The sequence below is a fragment of the Pinus tabuliformis genome, chromosome 4_2 (assembly GCF_031772625.1).
Source record: "Pinus tabuliformis cultivar Carrire ecotype Pingquan chromosome 4_2, CPIR1, whole genome shotgun sequence".
In the NCBI taxonomy this organism is placed as follows: Eukaryota; Viridiplantae; Streptophyta; class Pinopsida; order Pinales; family Pinaceae; genus Pinus; species Pinus tabuliformis.
In genome coordinates this window covers 122,688,292-122,714,935 of record NC_142304.1, presented here as the reverse complement: position 1 = coordinate 122,714,935, position 26,644 = coordinate 122,688,292, and the positions used below count along the sequence as shown (strand labels likewise).

The window sequence follows — 26,644 nt, the reverse complement described above, 5'->3', positions numbered from 1 at the left end:
GAGGAGAAGGGACTAGGATTTCCACCAAGGGGAATTCCTTGGTTGGTGTGCTCCATTTTTTCAACCTAAAGATCAACGTGGGAATAGGGGTGATTGTTCCGTTTAAAATAAATTTTAACGACGCTTTAGACACAACTTGCTTTTTCAATTTTAAAGAGTCGAGAAAAAGCTAAAGATGACTCTAGTCTCCTTCGATGTTTTAACGAGCCCGAAGTGACAAATGCTCGGATGGACTTTTTCCGTTATAGAGTCTGAAAAAGGCCAAAAGGAACTGCTCTGGAGTTCTAGGTAGAGGGTGTGCCAAAATTTTCGCAAAACCGCAGAATACTTTTTAGGGTACGGGCGGTCGATCTTCCTGAATGCTGTGTTCAGTGCATTGCGATCAGTAGGGCAGCCGACACGGCTTCCTAAGGATAAAGGTTTTATGCCTATAGGGGTCTCCCAATATATACGCGACGGTACGTGGGAGCACAATCCGTACTGGCGCTATCGTCCCTCAGGAGGAATCACCCACCATCCACGAGATCGACAGTCACCAGGCTTTACGACGCCGGAACACGTCTCTAGCCTAGACCTCTATGTTGTGCGTTATGTTGCAAAGCGTTGTTAAGTTCATTCAATTTATTTTAGGTTGATCTTTTTAGAAGTTTGCCTTTCAAGGTTCACCACGAGACGTATGATACAATTCCTAAATGCAGTCTAAAGATGATAAGCAAGCTTTATATCTTTTCAACTTTGAAAATCCTAGCTACTAAGGGAAAAGAAAGACACCATCTTTTCTCAAAGAGCAATCAGCACACTCTAATGCACTTTTCCTAAATCAGACATGCAAACTATCAAGATGCAAATGCACAATGCAGGTGTTTGTTTTCCGCTTTCTTAGTATTGATGCCTACAAAGAAAGCCTTTTGTACAATTTTGAATTTGCTTTTAAATGACAAATACAAACAAGTTTACTTTTTCGAAATCAGAGAGGGTAGAAGAGATTACAACACTTAACGATTTTCGAAATGAATACTTGTTTCGACACTTAAAAGAGACAAACTCAAACCAAATGCAAAAGTAAATGTATAATCAACTGCAAATAGCCAATGAACTCTCTTCTAAGATCACAATCAACAGATCTGAATCAAGGGCTACAGGATGATTATTTCACTAATGCAAAGGAAAACTGTAAATGATGCCACAAACACATAAAAACACTCATAGTCTTTTTGTACAAAAGGAGGCGGAATTTAAGCAGAGAGAAGGAGTTATCAGACTGGTACCTATGTTGGTTACAGGCTGCAAAAATCAGAGATCAAAACAAGGCAAAACAGAGCAGAGAACCCCAGTTGCACAAGGGAAAACTGGTTCAGCGCAACCTCAACACAGAGGTTTTGACATTCAGTGCAGGTAGCCTTCACGGGACCTGCGTTGAAATGCAGAATCCCTTCACTGGATCTGCGCTGAAGGAGAAACTCTCGTTTCTCACTGGGTTCTGGGTCACAGATTGCTATTTAATCCACTGTTTCAGGCCAAATCAAAGCAATAAGCAAGGTGTAATCAAAGAGATGCTTTGAGGGGGTACTAAGATCTATCACAAAGGATCATCAAATCATTTGTGAGTCGATTGTTCAGATCATAGACAAGTCCAGTGATTGGATCAAAGCAGCAACTGTCTACTTTGCATCTGGGAATAGCAGATGCAGTTCGATTGTTGCTGTCGAGTCTATGAAACAAACAATGATAGAAACACAAATAAAATGACTAAACAAATCTCCCCAGTGGAGTCGCCAATTTGTTGTGGGGAAAAATGCCTATGCAGGACGATCCTATCCACCTAAGGTGTGACAGTGCCTTAGCAACAAACAGAGACAGCTATTCTAGTATTTCTTCCTTTATGAATTAAGAATGAAGAGAGATGGATGGACTAACCGGTGTCTTCCGTTTGTCCCTCGATCCGGTTTCTCTTCTCTTGGAGAGTTCCCAGCTACTTGCCTTCTCGCTCGCCCAGCTTCAAGAGGTTTCTGCAAGATCACAAGAAGAGAACACTACACAAGACATGGATTCATATTCATAACTAGTTCAAGATTAGAAATAAACTAAACATACTAATGCAATCATACATCAAGAATACATCAGTATATAGGAGAAACCAAGATAGCTTTATTGATGAATAACAAGGTTCAGGAAGAGATACAACCCAGAGGGCTCCAATCCAGCATCTCCTTCCCAGCAAATGGAATTCCTATCTTCACCCCCTTCAAAGCATTAAGCACCCAATGATTCCAATCTCAAACTAACAACAATTCTTTGCAATAACAAAATTCCAACCTCTAGATCTCATGGAGGAGAGATCCATATATAGATGTTTGGAGAGAGGATGAGTCAGCTTGAGATCTGACTAGTGTCCTCTCCCTCTGTCAGTTCTTGATTCCACTTGGAGATTTGGAACCTCTTACTCATCACCAGTCGAATTCCCTGAGGCAAGTGTCATTTTGGAAGCTTCCTGGGTTCTGACACCTTGAGAAATGAACTTGCCACATGTCCACCCTTGCTCAGCGCAGGTAGCCAGTATAGCCACTGAAATGATCCTGAATTGACTTGTTTTTGAGCAGTTTCTGGTGGAGAACTTCTGTGAATTGCTGTGGTTTGTTAGCCTTGTTCCTCTAGGGGTAGGAACAACATGTTTAGGGAATTTGGATCCCTTAGATTATGGACATTTCATGCTCAATGCTATAAGGCACAAAAATGTCTATAACACTTGGGTGGGAGACCCATGTATGCCGGTTGAGGCGAGCACTCTATCGACTTAAGCAAGATTCGAGAGCATGGTATTCGAGGATTGATACTTACTTGCAGTAGATGGGTTTCACGAAGAGTCATGCAGATCCGAACCTATACTACATTATTGTAGGGGATGATCCACTCATTCTTGTGTTGTATGTTGATGAATTGTTCATTACTGGGGCAAATAGACTGATTAGTGGTTGCAATGAGGATCTTTCTATGGAGTTTGAGATGTAGGACATTGGGTTGATGCATTACTTTTTGGGGCTTGAGGTGTGGCAGGAGGAGGGGCATATCTTTCTCGGGTAGGGGCAGTATGTTGTGGATGTGTTGAGAATATTTCACATGGCAGACTGTAGACCCATGCCTACACCTATGATCACCAACTAGAAGAAGCTTCATGCTTCAGATTCTAGTTTGGTGGATCCCACATTGTATAGGGAACTGATTGGGTCCTTGATGTATTTGGTCAACACTAGGCCAGTATATGCTTTGCAGTGAACACACTTAGCCAGTTCATGGTTGAGCCCAGGAAGATGCATTGGGTAGCTGCAAAGCACATTCTTCACTGCATGTAGGGGAGTGTTGATTATGATCTGGACTATAGGCGAGGAGATGGAGTGAGGTTGGCAGGTTACACAGATTCAGGTTGGGCAGGTTGTGCTTCTGACAGGAAAAGAACTTCAGGGTGTTGCTTTAGATTAGGTTCGGCAGTTGTGTCTTGGTTCAGTCAAAAGCAAAAGTTAGTTGCTTTGAGCTCTTCTGAGGCTAAGTATATGGCTGCTAGAAAGGCTAGTTGTGAGGCCATTTGACTTTGCAAGTTGTTGTATGGCCTATTTGATCAGGAGTTGAGACCGACAGTTATTCACTGTGATAATCAGAGTTTCATTAAACTCATGGAGAATCCAGTGTTTCATGACATGTCAAAACACATTGAAATTAGATATCATTTCATCAAGGACAATGTTCAAAAGGGGGAAGTGAAGCTGGAGTATATATCAACAGATGAGCAAGTGGTCGATGTTCTCACACAGTCCTTGCCAAGAGGCAAGCATGTCCATTTCATGGAAAAACTAGGTGTGGTGAGAAATACTTTCCTCGGTAAGAGGGAGTATTTATTTTTAATATACCTTGGATAAGTGGTTTCCCATGGGTTAGTCTCTACCTAGGGAAAAGTGTCCAAAATAATTGTTTTCCTAAGTGTGACTTTATAAAGTGAAAGTGACTTTATAAGTGGTAAAGTTAATGTTAAATTATAAAGTGAAAAGTGACTTTAGACATAAAGTACAATGTGGGTACTTTATTTAATGGGTGAGTTAAAAAATAGAAAGTGAGAATTAAATGCACATTTATTCTCATCCCTTGATCTAAATGAATCTGAGCCATTAGATCTTAGGGTTGCCCAAAAGTCATTTAGGGAAACAAAAGGGGGAAAGGAAAAATAGAATACATTCATTCTTCATGAACAAATTGGAGAAAGGAGGCTGAGAGCTGGAGAAAAGTTTTGAAGGAGAAATTTGTTTCAACAAGCTGAAAGAATGATTTCTAGGAAAAACTGGGCATGGAAATCGAGGTTTAGAAGACAACAAAAGGTACAGTATGAACATCATTGAATGCTGTGAGCTACGCGTCATTCGAGATAATTTTTTGAAAAAATAAATCTGTACAGTTCATACAACGATACATAAGCCTGTACAGTCATATCCGTACAATACATATTTTCAGCTTCAAGTGGGCACAAAAATCGAGGCAAAGTGGGCATGGTTTTAAAGGAGTTTTGGGATGAAGAGATAAGTTGTATTTTGCTATTTTGTTTTGTCTGCAAATGTATTTTTCCTGAACTTGAAAGATACATAAATTTGAAGAGCTCTCTAGCAGGTTTTCCCCGGAGAAGATTGAAGGGGTTTTGCCTGGGTCTATGTTGACCAAAAATTTTTGTGTATTTTTTTGTGTGTTGCTAGTCTGGTTATGTCCATATTTATTTTCAGCATGATTTGACATTCCCATGTGTTATAATTTGAAATTTTCATTTCTAGAACTCTATGTTGAATGTATGTTTATGGGAAAGGCCATTTAACTGAATGGGAGTGATAAGGTGAAATTAAAACTGGGTTGGGATTTTTGGAAACTTTTTTATAGTCATCAAATTTCAACAAATATTAGATATTTTAATATTATATTTCAAATTTTAAAGATCAAATTTTACGTATTTATAAAGAAAATCTAAAAAAAAACACAATATTTAAACATTATTCTCGATAGTATTAAAACATCCTATTTTGATGAAAGGAATATTTTTTTCGCTTTCCAAATGAAAATAATTGGTTATCATAGTAATTTGTTTATTCTATTTTGTCAAACATTAAATTATTAAACCAAAAGTAACTCTTCAAATACGACCTTCCATGATCCCTGCACCCATTGCTAATTTTGCAAGGTGTGCTGAATTGCATGGCAACATCAAAATTGTAATATTTTTGAAAGAAACATCTCCCAATACCGACATCTATGCATTATTTTTGCAATGTGAGTTGACGTGCATCATACTCTTTGTAAAATAAGAAATTTAAATATTTGTCAAAGAAATGTTGTCAAGTTATGATATCAATGGAAGCAAAAGGAGCGTATTGATGGTTCAAAGTGTAAACGCTAACTCTGCACACCGACCTTTTCGCTTATGACAACATTATAATTGGTTGGTTGCATACATGATGCAACAACCGGTTATGTCCTATTTTTAACATATGAGTTGGACACAAGAGTTTCTCTACACTGTTTATCTCTTATTTTTAACATGCTAGGTTGACACATGGGTTTTTCTTCCAAATGTAGAATTCCTTTCACAAACTCACGAGTGACGCAATACAAAAGTAAGGGTTGCCAACTTGTTTAACGGTAGTAGCCCACCATAATATCTAAATATGTCACCCCAAGGTTGGGCACAATGTTAACCAGAGCACATGTCATGGGCGATATCTCCATCACATGATTTTCAATGAAATATCACACGAAATGTGACAAAAATGGATTTTGGGCAAGAGCATGTCAACATGAGGTATTGGAAAACTATCACTTGGAGTTTCCATTGGGAGCATGTGGACAACTTGGTGGCACAATGGATGTGGACGACCATGCTCCCAACTTGATCACATTGTACAGACCTCCCTTAGGGCGCATTTTTTTTTTTTACAAACCAAATTCATCATAGTAGCAACTAATAATAAGATGTAGGGAAACATGCTAGTGTTTTATTAATCAATAAGTAATGTCGTTTAAGTTATCGTGTTGCAAATAATAAGCAAATAAATATTTTCATTTTAAACTAATCGTCCACTAGCAACATCCATTATGAAAGTCACATATTAATTAAATACACATCAACATGAGAAGCACATATTAATTTTAAGACACATACATCAATAGTCCATAAATTTACAATTCAAATATCATATCCTTCATTTTTACAATCTCATAATTATATACAACAATAAGCATGTAATAGAATTTTGTGGAAACACGAGGTACCATTCACCAAACAGATGGAGATTCGAACTTGGATTTGTTGCTTCTTTTACTCTTTGCTTGTTTTCTGTGTACACATGTGAAAGTTGTTGTGTTCTAACCAAATGTCCTTGATCTCCCAGTGTACTCATTGGGTACTCTTCTTTCCCATGGACCCTCGAGCTATAATGGGAATGTAGGGTAGAGGAAGAAACTAGTGGATGGAAGAGAGCGCTCTTGGCTAAATAGTTCCTTCTCTAGTGGCCTCCACCACACCAAACTCACTATAGACTTTGTATTCACTCAAAGTATCATTATGTAATTCATCCAATAGTAGGGAAAAAATTGATCTCTCTCCCATAGCTTGCTCCTTTTCTAGAAGGCTTCATAGATGACACTTGTCATTTCATGCAAAATAATTATTTTATTAATCTAAAAGTTTGATTATTCACTCATCCACGTGTTAGCCTCTCACCAAGGATCTCCTAAATTATTTACATAAATTCTTATTTAAAAAATATATTTTCCCTCACCCCAACATGACTCCCTATTTCTTCTCGTAGTTGTCTCTTGATCCCCTTTTTATAGTCTTTAATTTATGTTCATTGCTCAATTCAATTGGTAGGTCTCAGATTTAGTTCCCCAACTACACCCTACTTTATCTCAAATTGACTCTTAGATGGAGATCGTTGTGTTGGCTCTTGCCACATGGAGGTTCTCTCATAAAGCTAAGTTTCTCCAATTATTATTCTTTAATTTCATTCACCACCCTATTCTCTTAATAAGGTTAAACTATCCTAGGATTAATGTTTCTAATTAACTATGTCTCTTTCCCCTTTTTTCTTATTAAAACACTTACATACATTGGAGTTCCTTTAAATGCACAATATTTACCTAAGATTTTCCAAACATGGGAATGGTAGAGTTACTCAATTGGTCTAATCTCCCTTTTTTTTCTATTTTAATTTCTACTTCTCCCTTTATCCTAGGGTTTACTTTTGATTTAGTTATCTTGGTTCTAAAACCTCACTACATTATGAAAAGTTGTACGATTATCGAATCTTAATTATATTTTAGTTGTTTCTTCTTGATGTTAAGGGTGTCAAGTCATTTGCGTCCTTCAAGAACTTCCCTTTGAAGTTGAAAATGTGCCACACCAATCAATTTCTTCTTGATGCTAAGGGTGTCAAGTCGGTCATACCCTTCAAGAACTTCCCCTTGAATTTCTACAAAGTCTATAGTGAGTTTGGTGTGGTGGAGGCCATTAAAGAGGGAATTCTTGAGTCAAGAGTGCTCTCATCCATTAGTTAGTATTCTTCCTCTACCTTTATCCCCATTGTAGCTCAAGGGTCTATGGGGAAGAAGTGTGCCCAAGGAGTAGGCTAAGAGGTCAACCAGTGAGCCAGTGACATTTGGTCAAGATGCAACATCCTTCACACGTGTACGCGAACAACAACAAGAGAGCATAAGAAGTAAGAAAGTCAAGATAGAATATCCCTCCCTTGTGAATGATACTTCATGTTTCCATAAAATTCTATTACATTCTTGTTTTTTTATATAATTATCATATCATAAAAGTGAAGGGTATGATGTTTGAATTGTAAATTTATGGATGTGTTTTAATTACCATGTGACTTTCATAATGGATGTTGCTAATGGATGATTAGTTTAAAAGGAAAATCTTTATTTTCTTATTATTTGAAACACAATAACTTAAATGACATTACTTATCAATTGATAAAGCACGAACTTGGTTTCTTGCATCTAATAATTAGTTACTATTATGATGAATTCTGTTTGTAAAATAAAAAAATTGTCCCCTAAGGTAGGACTCTAACAAGAAATGCATAAAAATCGAGAGAAAGACCATGGGAGGTGGCACTGGTGCCCCTAGGTGTGGCCCAAGATGCCCCTAAGATGAGCAACCAAATGGATGCAATATGGTCATTCGAGGCACGTTGGACCCAATGGCGAGTGACATGGTGGAACAAAGTCATGGACTAAGGCGACCCAACCAAGTGAGCACGTAAACAATGACATGTTGGTCAAGACGATATAGGTGAAATAGGCGCAAATGGGTGTTTCATGTAAGCACTTTGGCGGAATAATGATGTGACCCTAACCCAACACACACAAATTATGAGGGCGAGTCAACCCATGTGTATATGAGGATAAACACACAGAGGAGAGGGAACGACTCATATATATAACACAACTGCATGATGGGAGAACAACACAACACATGGACATCCAAGAAAACAAAACAAAGTTGCATAGCAAAGAGACTTGGAACAGGGGTGATCTAGAATCTTTTAAAGTGACTTGGCTTGTAAAAATGTTCAAGCGTGAATGATAAAACTTAAACCAATAATTAACATAAACCAAGCAGGGAATATTTAAATGAAGTTGCAATTAAAACAAAATATAGAAGATAGAGAAAAGAAATACAATAACCAATTGCTAACAAAGTTCGTCTAGTGTGTACTACGTCTTTGAGTCCTGCCTCCAAGGGAGTGGCCCTTTTATTATTCTCCCATAATTTGCAATTAAGAAATGCCTCCAAAAATCCTACTACAAATGAGATCTGTACTGCTAGGAAGTGGCCTCCAAAATGGCACCAAAAACATCCTTTGGTTGCTACAAATTCAAGCTCTAAAACTCTACTTATTACAAAATATGTAGGCCAAAATAAGAATTAAAGACTCTTGGCACCATACACTTTACAACCACAACATTGTAATGCCCTAAAAAACTCGTACAAACCTATCTCTCCCTTAGCTACACTATGTATTATCAACTATACATAGTATATCACAAGCCTTCAAATAGCAAGAGTTCGGCCTTTTCACAAACCACACACTTGTGGTCAAATGCAATATCATTTTGTATATATTGCGTGGAAGGGTCTAAGCCCCGAGATCAAGCCCACAAAGGTTGCGACCCACCCATTACAAGCATATTATAAAATAACATACATTTAACCAATATATATATATATATATATATATATATATATATATAGTGTTGATTGAGTCTATCCCCAACCCATATGGTGTTACATATTCTCCCTTGTAGGTATGGGCTCCCACAAGATCATCAAATAAATCGGTCCTCTTGGCCCAATTATGGAGTTCTTATGAGTCGCTACGCCTCAACATGCAACCAATGCATTCATTATATATATATATATATATATATATATATATATATACCCCCTAATAATAATAAATAAATAAATCAAATAAAACAATATTAAAATATTAGTAAATAAATAATAAACAATAAAGAAAATATAATAATAGTAAATATATAATAAATAATGAAGAGAATATAATAATAACAAATAATAAACTGGAGTTTTAAATAAATATATCTAAAAGTAAACCATAAAAATAGTAAGAATAAGTCAAATTAACAAAAAGTAAAAATGAATTAAATAAGAAAGAGTTAAATTAAGAGAAATATCAAATTAAGTAAAACTTAAAATAAAGAAATAAAAGTGCATGTTGACACATGGAATGTGTGCATGCGAATCCCTTTCCATTTTTTTTATTTAATGGACGATGATGAGGATGAGATTCATCCATTCCTTCATCCATTCTCTTGGGAGAAAAGTGTGGTGAGACAAAGGATTCCCTGGGAGTAGTAGGTTGATTGAGGACTCGAGGGTGACTAGCTGTAGAAATATTATGTGCAGTTGAGCCTATGGTTGGGTGGAGAGTCGTTCCCAAAGACTTTGTTGCAGTTTGAGGGATTGAAATAGTGTTCAACTCCAAAATCACAAGGAATATTGTCACTACACGTAAGTCATCTTTGGTCATCTTTTCAGAAATTCTATTCTAATTAGTTAAATAATTGTGTGTTGATAATTAATTGCATGATTGATAAAATTAGTTGTATATTTAAATTGTGTGTTGTTACATATGGTATCGGAGCCGGTTATAACCCTTGAGGCCTATGAGCCCTAACATGCATGTCTAATTTTGTTAAAGCCTATTATACAAGTTGGATTGTTAAAACTTATTCTTAAATAAATTTATTTTATGTCTTAAATTATTTAGTAATACCATGTAGTATTATCAAGTCTCTTGGTATATGAAAATTTAGGTGGAAATATATATTTTTTATATAAAAAATTGAGAGAATATAAAAAAATAAAAAATAGGCGAAAATAAATGGTTTTTGTAGAAGTAATTGGGAGATGATTAAAAAATATATGTATTTGTGATTTGGAAAAGAAAAAGAAAAAGAAATATAAGTAGACATGATTTTTGAGCCACACATGTCAAATTCAATTTGTTTAGAGAACCATAAAAGGGTAGTGAATTTTTTTAATATGGATGGATTTTCATGAAAATCAGATTAATTATTTAATGTAGAACACGATACCTTCTTTTTAGTTATGTCAATCTTTTTTATATTCATTTATTTCTAATTTTATTATTTAAATTATCTTTTGATAAACTAAATCAAGATTTTGAGTCCTTAAAAATACAAATAAGTAGTGAAAAGGTAAAAAATAAATAAAAAAATCAAAATCATAAATCTATGAAAATTGCTAGCCTCCATCCAAGGCTCTCTACCTCCTCCCTTCATTTGAATCGACCGCAAGGATGGGATAAAGATAAAGCATAATAATTCAAATTCAGGGTTTTAATAACTTTTGAAGCAAATCCAAATTATGTGAGCAACAAAATTTTCTTTCTATACAACTTACCTTGCCACGTAAGACCTATGCAAAGTCATTAATATTATTCTTGTATAATTTAAATATTTAAAAATATTATTGATATGTGCTTCTTCGACAACCGTACCAAACCTCAATCCCACATCTGCCAATCCATTAATGGATTTTCTGGAATCTGGATCAAAAAATGGGGTTTTTGAAAGCACCGCCCAACTCCAATAGTATACATTGTCATGATGCACATGCCAAGACTTATGTTCAATACTTTATCCACTTCAATGTGTATTCATGGCTATCATGTAAAGTGTTTAAAAAAAAATCGAATATAAAATATTGTGGAGAATAAAAACATCACATGTAAAAGTATGAATTGTGCCTAAAATTTCATTTTTGAAATAGTTTGTTATTTGGAAAGGTAATTCTAGTTGTATAATAAAAAAATAAAAAAATAGTTTAAATAAGGTTAGGGATAATAAAGCTTTGTGCCTAAAATTTTTTTTTTGAAGGAGTTTGTTATTTGGAAAGGTAATTCTAGTTATATAATAAATAAATAAAAATAGTTTAAATATTAATAATGAGTGTTATGTAGAACATATATTAATATATAGTATAAAAATGAATAGAAGTTTTAAATATTGGGAAGAAATTTATAAAATGTGGCTTCATCCATTTAATACTGGATGATAGAGCTTGAATTTGTTTAATTATTATTAAGGTACTATGTTGAAATGGGTAATGAAGATTGAATTTCTTTAGTTAATATTAAGATATTATCTTAGAATTGATAAATTATTATCGTATTTTATTATTTATTAGAAGTACGTTGTAATATTTCATTGTATGAAGGTTTATAAAATTATTATTTATAATATTTATGAGTGTGGTATTTGATTTAATATAAAATTTGAGTGTAAATTAATAACTGTTAAAGCATTTATTTGAATATTAAAAAAAAAGGATGAAATAAAAGAAGAAAAAATGCATTGAGATCATATTTGACTACTTACATTGGAGGAGAAGTGAATAAACAAAAACTTAGTAAATGATGTGGATTAGTTGGTTAAGTAAGATAGAGTGATTGAAATTTTGGATTCATGGTGTATATTGGTAGTTGTTGGTTGACTTTTCTCTAAGGATGTAGCCTCTTGAAGAAGGAAAGATTGGTAATGAAATCCTAACTATGAACATTAGGAAGAGGTCATCCAATATGAAATAACATCCAAGACTAATAATAGGCTAAATTTTCCAAGCTACATGTGCAAATTAGGTGTGGAAAATCATATTCGAGTGGATTGAGGTGGATTATGCACAAATTGATTGTTTAGAAATTAATATAATTCATGTGTATCTTAAAGAGGTTGTATTAAAAAAATAACTATAGGAATTACATTGTCACTAAGATATTTACGTTTGCACTTGTTAAGAGGCACACCTTTTAGAGTGATGCATTGTGGAAACTTAATGAAATATTGGAAGGTTGAAGTGTTTAAAGATATTTTATATGCCAATGAGATAAGGACCAGTGAACAAAAAACTTTTCAAACTTATTTATGATGAGACTATGGGGCGATGATTACTATGACAACCTACTAGGAACGATGTAATTTGGAAGTGAGAATTTAGTGATATAAATGAGAGGTAATGCTTATCTATTATCACGTTTTCTCATCAAAGGGAATATTAGTATGATATACAATCCATAAAGAATCGGGAGTTTGATGTGAAAAATATTTAAAGTTGATGTGGAATATATTTAAAGTGCCTATAGAATAGAATTAAAAATGTTATGCCTTTGTTTCTAGGATATCTTCTCTTAAAAAGGGGAAAGAAAATGATATAACTTTGAAATAATAGTGCTAACAACTAGCATTGTGGAAAAATAAGTATAAGGAGATAAGGGTATTAAAAAATATTAAAAGAAAAAAAAAGGAGGGGTTCTAAGATTGATCCTTAATCTTAACGGTATATTTTTAATGAAGTTATCTAAGAAGGAATGACAAGGGAAGAACTTACAAATTTATTATTAACGATAATGAATGGTAGTAGTGGTGACCTGACCAACTTGGAATAATGGGATAAATAGATAACAATACTAGATAGATACTTAAGGGAATGAGTGGAAGTTTCACAAACAAGCGTAAGAAATCAGCAAGACGTAATAAATTGTCCTATAATTTGATGGAAGATTTTGTAATAGGAATTGATAATAGTTAATGAAGTTTAATGATTAACAGTTAATGAAGTTTAATGATTGTGATAATTAATAAGTTCAATAGATATGTAGGAATTAGGGTAACCTATGATTACATAATCCATGAATGTCTGCAAGACAGGAATAAAGAAGCTAAAAATAGAAATTGGGAAGATTTTGCGAGCAAAAATTCGGAAAATGCCCTAGCATTAAGGTATTTTTTTCATGGTAAGTCCAACATTAGTGATAGTCGAGCATGGTGCTAATGTGAATAAAAAAAATATGAAATTTTAAGATTGGAGTAGCTAATTAAAGTTCATACAATTCTTAAGGTGCATAACATTAAAGTGTGAAGGGAACTGTGAAAATGTAATAATGTCTAGCACTAAATTATGGGGTCTATCTCAAGTGGAAAGTTCTCTTAAGGATATTGATGAATGGATTGAACAACATGATTGGTAAGGGTCATAGTGATGACCTACAAAATTTAAAAGTGTCAAGATTGGAATTTGTGAATACTTGTAATTGGTGAGAAATGACAAGTGATAAACTAGGAAAATGTTTCAAGGATAACGATTGTTTAACTTATTGAAAACGAAGTAAACTAGTTAGATTAATGAGAAAACATTGAGCATGAAGCATAAAAACATATGTTATTGGAAATTCTATCATGAGACTTCAAGAATAATATGCACAAATTGAAAAAAGAAGTGAGATCAAGTGGTATTGAGATGAGAACTCGATGAGATAAGTAGGTCTTTTGAGGATGTATAATGATAATTATACAATGATGGATAAATCACTAGGGATCAACAAACCCTCATGAAAGTTGATTAAGAAAAATAACAAACTTAAACAAAGATGACCTAGTGTATGTGTGTCATTAAGTAGAACGATACTAGAACGAATAAGCAAAATATGTATAGTGATCATGGAATTTTAACTTGATATTGATGATTTAAATGATTGTAAAAATGGTAATATTTTAAAAATGAATTTCACTAAAATTTCCTTGGGGAAGGAAGAATACCTGATGAAAGATTAAGGCTCAACATGACAAGGCTCATTTGAAATTTAATGATGTACTTAAATGAGTATACTACGGTGTAAATGGTAAACTTCCTAATAGAAAGAACAAGAAATGATTATTGAAAAGTAATTGGTACCTTGATGAAAACATGACACTAATAGTACTGATGAGATAACATAGATCCTAGAGGGATGTTGAATAATCTTAATTCATAGTTAGTATTCATTGTTTATATAAGTAAATGAAATTAATTCATGATAAGAATGTTTAAAGCATATTGTTGTTCTATATTTGATAAGTATTGAGATGATTCTCATATTAATGATGTTTCATGATGTGATGGTATGTGGTAAATGGATATAGTTTTGATGAGAGGTTAATGATGTATATGTGGTGCTTATTTATTTATTTGTTATGATAATGATGTTGAATGCTCATGATGGATATGATATGCATAGGGATCATGATGTTATGATATGATGTATATTGACATGTGGTTCATTTATTATGTGATGTCATGATATATCTTTGATGCAAATATGTTGATGTTATAACTTATGAGGGTATTTTATGATGTGAAGCATGTGGTAATTGCATGCATATTTTACGACATGTAAGAGCATGTAGTTCTTTGCTATTTAGAATGTTGTGATAACAATGTTGTTATGTTATCAGGATGACATCCAAGGGTTGGAATATGGATGATTTTCTATGATACTATGATTATAAATAATGCATTGGTTGCATGTTGGGGTGTGGTGACTAATAGGAACTCCACAATTGGGCCGAGGACTAGTTTATTTGATGATCTCGTGGGAGCCCATATCTACGAGGTAGAATATGTAACACCATATGGACTAGGGACAGACTCAATCAACACTACATATGCTAGTGGTTCCTTTGTCTTGTATAATTCTTGATGGATAGCTCTTGAGAGGCTATGGGACCATCTTGAGGAGGCTAAGTGCCTCATATTGTAGGCCAAGTGCTTGATATTGGATTGGGATGCTGAAGTTTGGTGGGAGTGTAAGGACTTTAATGCCTGGGACTGTGCACCTTAGTGAGTGTGGAGGGAGTGGGCTAACCTTGCGAGATGACTGGAGCAATTGAGTACTAGGGCCAAACGTCTACCTAGGGGAAAATGAGGTCTACGCTTTAGCGTGAGCCTTGGGGCCAGACATAGGCTATGGTATAAAACGATGAGGCTTATGCCTGGTTTAGAAAGTGGGAAAAATGACAGAGATTCGTTGGGACTTCCTTGGTGTTGTGGAAACTTTCGATACCTACTCGTTATACTAGTTCAACAGAGAGTGTGGAGCAAACATAAAGTAATAAATAACTAAATAGGATAAAATTTTAAATGATTCAATTTAACGTCAGGATGAAGTTCCTTAAAGAGGGGGGAGTATGTAATACCCCCTAATAATAATAATAATAATAATAATAATAATAATATTAAAATATCAGTAAATAAATAATAAACAACAAAGAAAATATAATAATAGTAAATAAACAATAAACAATAAATAAAATATAATAATAAACAATAAACAATAAAGAAAAGATAATAATAAAAAATAATAAAAAAATATAACAATATAACAATAGTAAATAAATAATAAATAATGAAAACAATATAATAATAAATAAATAAAATAGTAAACAAAAATATGGAGTTATAAATAAATATATATAAAAGTAAACTATACAAATAGTAAGAATAAGTAAAGATAACAAAAGTAAAATAAAATAAAATAAGAAAGAGTTAAATTAAGAGAAATATTAAATTAAGTAAAACTTAAAACATAGAAATGAAAGTGTGCATGCAGACCTCTTTCCATTTTTTGGTCTATTTAATGGAATGATGATGAGGATGAGATTCATCCATTCCTTCATCCATTCTCTGGGGAGAAAAGTTTGGTGAGACAAAGGATTCCTTGGCAGTAGTACGTTGATTGAGGGCTCGGGGGTGGCTAGTTGTAGAAAGATTATGTGCAGCTGAGCCTATCGTTGGGTGGAGAGTCGTACCCAAAACGTTTTTTGTGGTTATCGGGATTCAAATAGCATTCAACTCCAAAATCACAAGTAAGGAATATTGTGGCTACTGGTAAGTATTATTGCTCATGTTTTTTGAAATTCTATGCTAATTAGTTGAATAGTTGTGTGTTGATTATTAATCACATGATTGACAAAATTAGTTGTATATTTAAATTGTAGGTACTTATAGTAGATCGTTGCAACAATAACCATATTATTATTAATATGGTATACATTAATGCTCAACGACATTGGGTATAATCGTTGGAACCATACCATATATAATAATATAATATGTTGTTGTAACAAATCGGAATGTGGTCCAATCAAAACATAACGTCCCTGGTGTTGATACACTTATCGGTGGAGGTTACAACAACCAAAACAATAAACTCATATACACATGTGAAAATTGTATTCAACTGTGTGTTGGTCTCCATTGTAACAACTTCTAACCACGTAGCGATTAGTTGTGGGAGGTTGCAAGGTCAAACTCGCGAGCTTCCTCCTTTTGCATTAGCCATTACAAATAAAACTTAAATATAGTTGCATCCATTATTATAATAAAACAAATGCATGGCTCATTGGTGGAGTCGTATGCCTTGTAACCCAAAGGTCATGTGTTTGAATCCCGACGATGTCAGTCAGCGAAATCAAACCCAATTTTGGTGTTGCGAGGTGCCACATGGTGATGTTTGATTGGGCCACATGTCGCAACCTGAATGGTCCACTAAATTGCCACATAATTGCCACATCACCTTGTCTGCCACATGTTGAGATCAGGTATTGCCACATCTTGCCACACCCATATTTTCATGTGTCATATTCATATGTTTCCACATGTCAAGGCAAGGTTGACTTTTTCCATGTTGGTCAAAATCTTCAAATCATTATAACTTTCACACATGGACTCTATTCGATGTAATTCCAGTTATATTGGAATCGTCTCGTCAATATCTTTGGCACGACCCTATTACCATCAAATTTTGGAGACTTTAGAAATTAGGCCTCTTTTCAAATCCTCCCAGATTAATCTTCCTTACCGATAGACGTTTGGAATTCCAAAGGGTTCTTAATCACATACTAAATGTGGAATCAGTATCCCCACTTACTTGGTATTTGTCCATCCTATTCTGTGTATCTTTCTCATCACAATATATTTCCCAAAAACTATGACAACTGAAACCACATTGTTAACCATTTGCACTTTCCCACATCCTTTAGTATGTGTTACATCAGCCACTACCCATGCACTAAACATTAGCAACAATAAAAAACACAAGAATGTTAATAATAATGTATTAACAAGATGTTTGATCCTCTTAACAAGTTCCCACAACAAATTCCCATGCTCCAAAACACCTTTTTTGTCCACCATTGCAGATATGAGTGAAAAGGTCTTGCTCACATTTGCAAGCCTTTTAAACTTCCCTGTGGTTACCAATGAAGAATCATCCTTCATTTAATGAGCTTGGAAGATATACTCTATCATGTCCTAGAAAAAGTGATACATGTTTTTCTTCTTGTAGTAGATATCCTTCATGTCAAACAAATAAGGACTTCCAAGCAAAATTCCACAAATGTCCAATGGAACCACATTCAGTTCAACCTCATCCACAAATTTAGATGTAATAGCGAACCTAAGCTTACGATTCTTAGTCACCTCCAACTTAGTGTTGTTACATAGCCATCCAAGCACATAAGGTTTAGGATGAGGTGTTGTTTCCAAATTCAGTTCCTTAATGGTTGCCTTAGATATCAGGCTGGCTTGAGAACCAGTGTTAAATAAAGTATCTACTTTTACATGGTTGGTTGCCACCCTTATGTGAAATATTTCATTCCTCTATCTTGCCAAAATAGAAGACGAAATACCTATCAAACCCATAGCCGCGATTTGTGTTTCATCGCCAAATTATGATCCCATATCTTGTTGGATTGTCGTTGCCACCTTCTATTTTCCCTTCCTATTTTGGAACCACTTAAACCTCAGCTTTGGATGTAGCTTCCAACAATGATCATCATCATGTCCCTCTTTCCTGCAATTAGAACAAGAAATTGTTTCATCGCCCTTTTTCACAAAAGTTGTTCTTTTTGGCTTCTCCTTTCCTTTGGCTTTATTGTCTTTCAATCGAATGTCTTCCACAGAGACCCCACAACCCTTTTTACTTGCTTCAATATAATTTGTTTGTACATAAACCTCATCTAGGTCAGATGGCTTCAAAAGAAAAATTGTATTGTGTATATATCCATGAAAACTACCAATATACTTCAAAAGAGTCATGTATTTAGTGGAATATTTAAAGCTAATGTTTTTTTTCCTAAACTCCTCTATAATGTTTTGCACACTTTTTCCTTTATGTTGTCGCAAAGTTTTCCATTTTATTATTTCGTTCTAGTTATGTGCTAAATGATATGATTTTAATGGTGAAGCAAATTCATACCATGAGGAAAGAGTTTTACCTTCTAGACGTGTAATATCCCACCATATTAGCGTCGTACCTTCCAATCGGCCAACTGAATTTTTACTTCAACATCGACAAATTGTTGCATGTGGTAATAGACTTCCATCTGGTGAATCCAATTGTCAAGCTTTTCAACATTAAGCTTGCCATCATATATTTGCGAGTAAAACTTAATATCCAACATCAACAACAACTTCTTTGAATCAGATTTCCCACAAGGAGATGGAGGGGGAGAATGAGGAGTTGGAGGACTTGGAGGAGCAGGAGGAGAAGTATTTTTTGAATCACCATCATTTCTTTCGTCTTTGACTTCTTTCTTCAACCCACTTCCCTCTCTAAAATCCTTCCATTCTCGATATTTTGTCAACCATGGCCTTCATTTCCATGAAAGCTTCACAAATCTCCGCTTTGGAACCAAAAGGATTCTCTTTTCCCTTATGTGACAATATTTCTCTTCTTCGAGTGAAGCTTATCGATCCAATTTCCGGATTTCCTTCAATAAGTGTTCCTTCAACTTGCTTAAATTTTCTCCTACTTATCATGCAAACTCACAAACCACCATCAAATTTTCTCTTATACCACTTGATCTAGGATCTTTTAAAGTTATTTGGCTTGTAAAAATGTTCAAGCATGAAGGATAAAACTTAAATCAGCAATTAACTTAAATCAAGCAGAAAATATTAAAATGAAGTTGTAATTAAAATGGAATATATAATATCAAGAAGAGAAACACAACAATCAATTGATAATGGAGTTCGTCTAGTGTGGACTATGTCTCTGGGTCCTGCCTCCAAGAGAGTGGCCTCTTTATTATTCTCCCAAAAATTACAATTACAAAATTCCTCCAGAAAGCCTGCTACCAATGAGCTCTCTACTACAATGAAGTGGCTTCCAAAATTCCACCAAAAATCAAGCACTAAAACAACACATATGAAAACCCATTCTCTGTGGAAGCTACAGGTCTAAAGGTTTGTCTCTATGGAATCCATACAATCCAAATGATATACAGTCTAAAGTTCTGGAAAGATACAAGTCTAAAGTTTTGGAAGCATCAAAAGCCCAAGTTTATGGTTCTCTATGGTCTAAGATTTTTGGCTCTCTGAAGTTCAAAATTATTTCCTCTTGTAGAAGCATTAGATGTTTGAATTTCTCGCTCTATGATCAAACATGAAGATGATCCTATCATTGTGCTAAGAGAATATTTGATTGGAGGGCTAAGTTGGCATTAAAGGGATTAGTTGGCATGCTTCTATTGGTCAGTTTGGCTATGAATTGCATATCTCTCATTTTGATTTGATTCTATAAGGAAAGGATGATGGGTTTTTCCCTTGCCTTTGGCCTAATTTCTGGTGTCTATTGTCTTATGTGCACTATGATCTCTAATTATATTTTTGAATTTATAATTGCTCGATGACAGAATTGAATGAAATAAATGCTAAAAGGAAACATATATATAAGTCACAAGTAATTATCATGATTAGAAATTCTACTTGCAATCAAATTTCAACATACGTAGCCTCGGAAATTTTTGTTAGACAGAGAAGGACAAATGTTCACAGGCAATGTTTGGTATGTATTTTGACAATTAAGACTATGAAAAACATGCTCGGGAATAGATCGAAGTTCTTGTGAAGTATAATATATTGTTAGCAGACCAAGATGTAAAGTTTTTGTGAAGTTCTTATGAATTCTAATTCTTCCTAGAAATCTTCAAAGGTCCAAGAACCTTAGTAAGTTTACTATCTTGTCTCATAAAATTGTTTGAAGGCCCAGTTCGTCGCATTCTCGTTGCAAGAGGTTAGATGTAATGGTTTATTGCAATAGGTCGAAGGTCTACTAAGATATGATCTCATGTTTGCAAAAGAAATTTCATTCATTTAATCCAAAGTTTAGATCTGCCATATCCAGATTCTGAAAAAGGATCGAAATCCTATTTCTGAACCTCAGTTCATTTTCCTTCATGGACAGAACCTCTGTTTACAACCATGATCTTGTACTAGAAAAAGGACCGAAGTATTATTTCAATTGGATGAAGTCCATAGGTCTATCTATAGAGGTTGAATATATTAAGAAAGGCCCGGATCATCACAATAGGAATATTTTTGTTATTGATGCCAAACCATTGGAAATTAATGTTGGAGAAGAGAATGCTTTGTGATGATTAATGACTTCAATATATATTTGACCCATCTACATTTTGTTTTGATAAGTAATCCTTTGTAACCTAATCAAGGCTTCATACGATGTAAGGATCAATGGTTAGAAGTGATTTTTCTTTTGAAGTGATGAAGATCAGTAATGTTGAAATGGTCAAGACTTACAAGAAGTATAGTGAGATTAATAAGAGTGAAGAAGAGGTTGAGTCCCTCTTTAGGACTTAAGACTAAAGTCATCAAGAAGCCTCACATGGAAAAGGATCAAAATATTATTTCCACAATTCTAAAGGATTCAAGTTTGCTTGATTGAGCTATTATGTCGTAAAAATTTGATAATCCAAGCTCGTATCACATTGAAGGTTGAATGTTTATTGTCTTGAGAACCATGTTAGTAAATGTTTGTGAAATCAGATTGCTCCTCAGGAAGTCTTCATGAAATATCACAAGACTTTATACCTTTATTTCAATAATATTGAAGAGTATTTCAAAGTGTTTGAGCAAGATTGTGGTAAAGGAGAGTGTCAAAACTGTTGCAACCTTGATGAGCCTTAAGGATATTACATCAATTAAAATTATTGTGAAATCAGATTCTCTGAAATTCAAGCTTCCTGTATATTCATACAAAGGTTCCTGTCTAAGAATGTGTCACCTTGTGAATTTTTTTTTGTCAAATGCACAAAATATGATTTGCATCTAATTTCAAAAGTTAATATGATCTTTTTGAAACTCTTGTTACTAATCAAGAGATGATATATAGTGTTGCTTCTATCAGAAGGACTATTGAAGAGTGAGAAAATATTTTGAGCTTAAAATGAAAAATAAGTTGAGTTCCTTTCTCAAGGTCAAAGAAGAAAATTCTCTTAAGAAAGAAGAGTCACATAACTTGATGTGCTCTTATTATCTCTCTATGAAAAATATTTATACTTAACTGAGAGTACATATGTGTAAAAATATCATTTTAAACATTGCTCTATAGCCTTGGACATTTGGGTATGGACTTGTAATATGATGCAAGAATAGGAGTTACATATTTAGGGTTTGTAAACCCTAGACTAATCTTGTAGGATTATGAAGATTTAGGGTTTAAAATCAAAACCCTATCTAAGAATTTTTAAACCCTAGCAATACAAAAGGTCTTGGATAAGGGAATCCTAGGATTTATGGACAAAACCATATGCTTAGACGTTTCTACATAAAGAAAAAATTCTAACCCTAGTAAAGAAGGAATGTCATCACAATGAGGATGAGGATGATGCAAAGATCAAGAGGGAGCTAACTTTCTCCTCAAAAGATAAGTATTTTATCTCTCTTGTTTGATTATTGTTATTTTGTTATTAGTTAGTCTCTTGTCTTTTAGCGCCTTGTTTTATTGTAATTGTTCTTCCATAACCTCCTATGACGATTGCAAGTACGTAGTAGAAGCTGCTAAGGCTTTGAAAGTGGTTGGAAGAAGTGGAAAAACAAAGCAAAGCAAGAGGAATTTCCAAAATTTCTACTTGAAAGATGTTGTGCCAGATGAAATCCGAGCTTATAGAGAGTCTGAAGATCAGCAAGTTTGAAGTTTTCATGCAGCAAATGGCAGCATAGTCAAATTCAAAATGAGAATTGAATAGAAGGTTCTCCCAGCAGAGGGATATGATTATGACAAGACATTTATCTCCATCGTGAAGTACACTTTTTCCACCAAATTGATCCAGAGACTACTTTCCTCAATAATTGAGGAGGAAGAAGTATCCATAAGAGTTACCTCAAGCTTGTGAATAGAAGAGGTTATTAAAGGAAGAGTCAAGAATTCCTTAGGAATCCTGATTTAGCTTCAAAGTTGTTAATTTTTCACTTTTTCTATGTTGCAATAATTACTTAAACCAATTTGATTCATCCCAGTGACAATTAATAAATTATAGATAGAACAGTAAACAATAATGCACAATAGAAGAAAACCAAGCACAATGAGACACAAATATTTTCGGTCAAAGACCATGGGAAAACCTAGAATCAATTCTTCTTATTCTTCATCAAACAATGTTAAGCATGAGATACATAGTCTAATAGCACATCTAGAAACCAGTTAAAGTCAAACTTTTGACTTTCCCAGCCAACCAAGACAACTATAATCAAATGAGAGAGAAAAGTCAATAATGGTCAAATATTACAGTTTGCACAGAGGGTCGAATTTCAACTTGTGTAAGCTTGAACAACCATAGTCAAATAGTGTCTGTAACTCTCAGTAAAAGTTAATAGTCAACCTTGCGGTCAACACCTAGAAAGATTCAGTCAACACAACAAAATATTCATCCTTTCCTTAGTCAGTACTTAGTTAAACAAAGTCAAAGTCTCCTGCAATTTTCAGTCAAATGCCTCAATCAAATATATGATCAAACCCTAGTCAAAGCTTGCAGTCAACATGCCCAAAAAACAAAGATAAAGATGTGTTCAACAAAGTCAAAGATTCCTAAAACATTTGGCCTCCCAAAATAGTCCAAACAACTCTGTCAAAACAGAGTCAAAGTGCCCATGTCAATGCAAGTCAAAAGAGAGAGAAAGTTTTGGTCAACGTAGATATAAAAAGTCTCCTTCCTGCTCCTTTGCACGTGTGAACTTTCTCTGCAATTTCAAATCAGATTTGATGTGATGGATGGATGCCAAAATGATCTGCAATGATGTCTATTTATATGTGCTTGAGGAGGGGTCATTTCACTTGTGGGCCAACTTATACTCTTTGAGGCTGACTTGTTTAAACTTGAAAATTTGAATTTTATCTGTCATTTTCCCAATGAAATTCTGAACGAAGTTTCCAATTTTCAACTCTCCCTCTCAACTAGGAAGGAATTTCGGCTGCACCATAAATCTCATCTTGGATGTACATGTCTCAACATAAGAGAAGCTCATCTCATCTCATTTTAGTTGAACAATGATGACTTGATCCATAGAAGAAGAAGAATGATCCACATTGACAATAGGAGAGATTTATTTACCACAACCAAGTCCATGGCAGACATAAATGACCTTGGTAAAGATGACAAACACTCTATGTCCACTGATTGGTCCTCACCTAACTTGATCCTCAATGATCAAGTGGTAGAACATTTGCATCCAATACTTAAGATCAAATTACTTTAACCAAGTCCATGGAAATCATGTCTGACTTTGGTGAAGATGACATAGATCTAAGTCTCCTCACCCACTAGCCATATGAGTGGCAATCCCGGCAAGCTTAACCATCTCAATATGGCCCTTGGTCAATAAAGAAATGAAGGTGACTCGGGGCTAGGATGCATACTGGGGTATGTACTCATCGAATTCCATGGCTTCAAGGAGTACCCTCACACCTAGTAGCCTCGATGCTCATCTCCCCCCACCCTGCTCCCCCACCAAGTCCCATTAGAGAATTTTTGAGGTCCAAAATGGGCCTCAAAACAAAAATGTACAACCAAAATCAACTTTATAAGAACCAATAGGATTCAAGATGATGATGTCAACCATGGGGGATGATTCACCATTTTTGGAGTAAAAAAGTAAAAAAAATTAAAAATAATAAAATAAAAGAACTACTTTTCAACTCGTATTTTCAACTTATCTCCTTACAGTTTTACCCAAAGTTCGAATGGGATCACTTTTTGGATGCTGAATTTAATTCCTCATCCAAGGAATACCCATGTTGCATATTTTCAATGGACCCTGCTACTCAAAAATGAGAAATACATGAAAAATGTAATTCCAATCACATTTTTTCATGTATTTCTAATTTTTTTGCATAGCAGGGTCCAACGAAAGTATGCAACATGGGTAATCCTTGGATGGGGAATTAAATTTTGCATCCAATGAGTGCTCCCACTGGAAATTTGAGTAAGACAATAGGGAGATAAGTTGAAAAAGTTGTTTTTTCTTTTTTTTCCCTGTAAAATTTGATGATGTCATGTAATCTTATTTCCACTATTGGTTTATAATATTCCTTAGGAGGCCCATTTTAGACATTAAAATTTCTCTAATGATGGCTAGTTGAAACATTGGGAGAAGATCATATGCTAAGTGTTCTCGATTAGTAGTGTTCCCTCTTGGGGAGTTATACATTCTCTTGCACTCCAAGCTATTCTCGAAAGAATAAGAACTTTGCTATCGGCAAAGGCTTATTGAGAATGTCTGCAACCTACTCATCTGTCATGATGTGTTGGATCCTCACTGCTCCTCTTTGTACCATATCTCTGATGTAGTGGTACTTGATCTCAATGTGCTTCGACTTGTCATGGAATACTTGAGCCTCTAAAAGTTTGATCCCGCTTTGATTGTCACAATATATCATAGTAATATCTAGCACATGATCAAACAACTTTGAAAAGAGCTTCCATAACCATGTTAACTCCCAGTTATCCATACTAGCTACAATATAAATTGCCTCAATTGAACTAAGAGTGACAAATTTCTGCTTTGTGCTCATCTAGGAAATCATTCTAAATCCCATGCTAAAATAGCACCTTGATGTGCTCTTTCTGTCGGTAACACTCCCAGCCCAATCTACATCTGTATATCCATAAAGTCTCAAATCATCATCAGAGGTATATCTCAATCCATAATTGATCATCCCATGTAGACATTTCAACACATGTTTTGTAGCCATCCAATGAGCATGCAAAGGTTCCACCATGAACTGGCTCAAGGTGTTAATAGAAAAACATATATTCAGTTTAGTGTTGACCAGAAACATCAAAACCCCAATCATTTGTCGGTACATAGAAGGATTTTCTAGATCTAGTCCCACAACTTCACCACATAACTTCTTGATGTTTGCCTCCATCAGTGTGGCCATGGATTTGCAATCCACCATCCAAAATATCTCCAAGATTTTGCAACATATTTTCCTAGGCCAAGGAAAATATCTTCAGGTTTCTACCACACCTCTAAGCCCAAGAAATAATGCATCAACCCAATATATTTCATCTCAAATTCAGAGGCAAGATCCCTCTTACACTAGATGATCCAAGGCTTTGCTCCAGTCAAGAACAAATCATCAATATATAAAACCAAAATCAAAGGCATACCTTGGGAAACCTTGAAGTAGAGGTTCATATTGACCTTTCTTTTGTTGAATTCCAGCTTCATTAGGGATCCATCAATCTGAGCGTACGGAGCCCTGGGAGCTTGCTTCAATCCATAGAGAGGGTTTTCTTCAATATGTAAACATGGGTTTTCCTGTCATGTTCCTCAAAGCCCTGTGGTACACTTCTTCCTTGAGTATGTCATGAAGAAAAGTTGTCTTCACATCCATCTAATGAAGAATCACCCTGATTAGCAACTAGAGCAATGATAGACCGAATGGTAGTGTATCGAGAAACAACTGCAAATGTGTCGTCATAATCTTCTCCCTCTTTCTCGAAGAATCCTCTAGCCATGAACCTCGCTTTGAATTTTTCAATGCTACCATTAGTTGCATATTTGATTTTGTATATCCACTTGGAAATCACTATTGACTTCCCTTCAAGTCTCGGAACAACCTCCCATACATCACTATTCATGATGGACTGATATTCTTAGGCCATGGCATCTCTCTTCACCTATTCCTTCATTGCTTCTTCATAGTTGCAAGGTTCAAATTGATTGATGTCACTCATCAATGCAACATATCCCGAATATCTGCGAGGCTGCTTGCTCTCTCTGAAGGTGCCTTTAGGGGTTGAATGTCTCCTTGTATCCTGCAATGTATCACGAAGCTAAAAAGGTATCTTCTTAGAAGGAGGATCACAAGGAGGAGGATACAAAGATGCCATAGGCTCACCTAGAAGGTCAAGATCTAGCAAGGATGGCTCTGCATCT

The 26,644-nt window shown here is 34.8% G+C and overlaps 1 pseudogene; it reads left to right on the top strand.

Moving 5' to 3' along the window:
- The window catches only part of LOC149168552 (26S proteasome non-ATPase regulatory subunit 2 homolog A-like), an 82,521-nt pseudogene that overhangs the window by 53,197 nt on the left and 2,680 nt on the right, over positions 1-26,644 (top strand).